Source organism: Tamandua tetradactyla, chromosome 5 (assembly GCF_023851605.1).
Source record: "Tamandua tetradactyla isolate mTamTet1 chromosome 5, mTamTet1.pri, whole genome shotgun sequence".
Taxonomy (NCBI): domain Eukaryota; kingdom Metazoa; phylum Chordata; class Mammalia; order Pilosa; family Myrmecophagidae; genus Tamandua; species Tamandua tetradactyla.
In genome coordinates, this window is record NC_135331.1 from 2,796,101 (window position 1) to 2,797,721 (window position 1,621).

A 1,621-nucleotide genomic window follows, 5' to 3' on the forward strand; every position below is an offset into this window, starting at 1 on the left:
TAACAGTCCTTTGAAAACTATTGCCTTTTTCTTTCTTTGCTTTGTGTATGTTATGTTATACAATAAAAGAGTAAAAAAGAATAAAACCTACCAACACTGCCCACATGGTTTTGGCCTCCTGTTCTGAACAGCCCTCAAGTTTTGGGATTCTGTGTGGCCTCTTTCCCACCTCCAGGTCCACAGAGGCGGCGCCTCTTCTTCACGCACAGTTGCCAGCTCTAAGGTCCTTGCTGGGCCATCAAAAGCTCAGGACATTTCACTTCCTTACATAAAAGAAAATGTTAAAGAGTAACTGTAGACACACTAGGAAGAAAAGACAGGCCACCAGGGTGTCAATTATTTGAGTAAACAGGCTGAAGAGGATTCCCACCTGGATGGGGTTGTTCTGATCCCCAAAGTTTCTGGAAATGGGGTAGATGACCTGCCACAGATGATTGAAGTTGTGGTAGATAATATGTGCTGGCAGATGTCTCTGGAACAAAAGACCATGGCATCAAAGTAGCTACAAGGCCATACGTGGAGGGCGGCATTCACAGGTGGGTGCATGAAACCAGAGTTCTTCGAAGATGTAATTCCAGCAGTCAAGAAATGGAGAAAGGCTGGAATGAAGTTGTATCATCTATTCTTTAGGGAGTGTAGAGGCACAGAAACTATTACGTGGGCATTCTACAGAGGCAGATATTCTTGAGCTTGATATAAAACTTGTCACTTTAATATCAAGATTGGACACAAAGTGGAGAGTGAGCGTCACTGAAACATAGTAGTCAGCATTGGATGCTCAACCAACAACAACCTGTTTCTGACAGACGTTATTCTAGAGGCCAGTGCTGCTGAGGATGCGGCCATGCATGCAGCTGCAGTGATGAGACTTGGCATGCAGGGTTAGAAGATGAAAAGACTTATTACAGCCTCATCACATCCTTCAATGAATTGTACCCGGCTTCAAGAAGGGCTTCCCACTGTCCACACTGTTCCTCACGGAATTGTTCTAATGGTAAACAAAACCTAAAAACTAAAATATACATTTAGACATACATTATGTATATGTATGCTCGAATTACCTTCCACAGGCACATAAATGGAAAAAAAACCCAAAAACCTCAGTTAGTGAAATGAAAGCTCATTTTAAAGTGCATTATATGTAGAAATTGTTTGAAACCACAACTCTAACACTTATTAAAGTCAAAATATAAGAGACAGAAGAAATTACTAAAACACAGATCAAAAACATACATCAAATGTGTTAAGTTTTTCAGATCCTGTACTAAAATGGAAAGCCAATTTTGAGAAGTTATTCAGAAGCCTTGCTATTTCAAAAATTCAAAAAAAATTCCTAAAAATAGTTCATTGGCCCATTTAATTGTTGATTTAGTAGTCTGAAGATTACAGCTGTATTATACAATATTTGCCTCTCTGTGTTTTTACAAGAGAAAGGCATTTGCTTCTGTTCTAAAAGACCACAAAATTGGGAAAGAAAACTCAATTCAATCTTTATCAATCAAGTATCTGTTACTTAAGAAGATACTTGCTGATCATTGTGACACCCACAGCAAGGAATTGCCTTAACAGTGAAAAAGGTACATTAATTTAACAACATTTGTTAACGTTTCACAAAATAATC

General features: G+C 38.7%; 1 pseudogene; it reads left to right on the forward strand.

Moving 5' to 3' along the window:
* Positions 1–311: 311 nt before the first annotated feature.
* On the forward strand, positions 312–1,421 carry LOC143683479 (enolase-phosphatase E1 pseudogene; annotated as a pseudogene).
* The last annotated feature ends 200 nt before the right edge of the window (positions 1,422–1,621 follow it).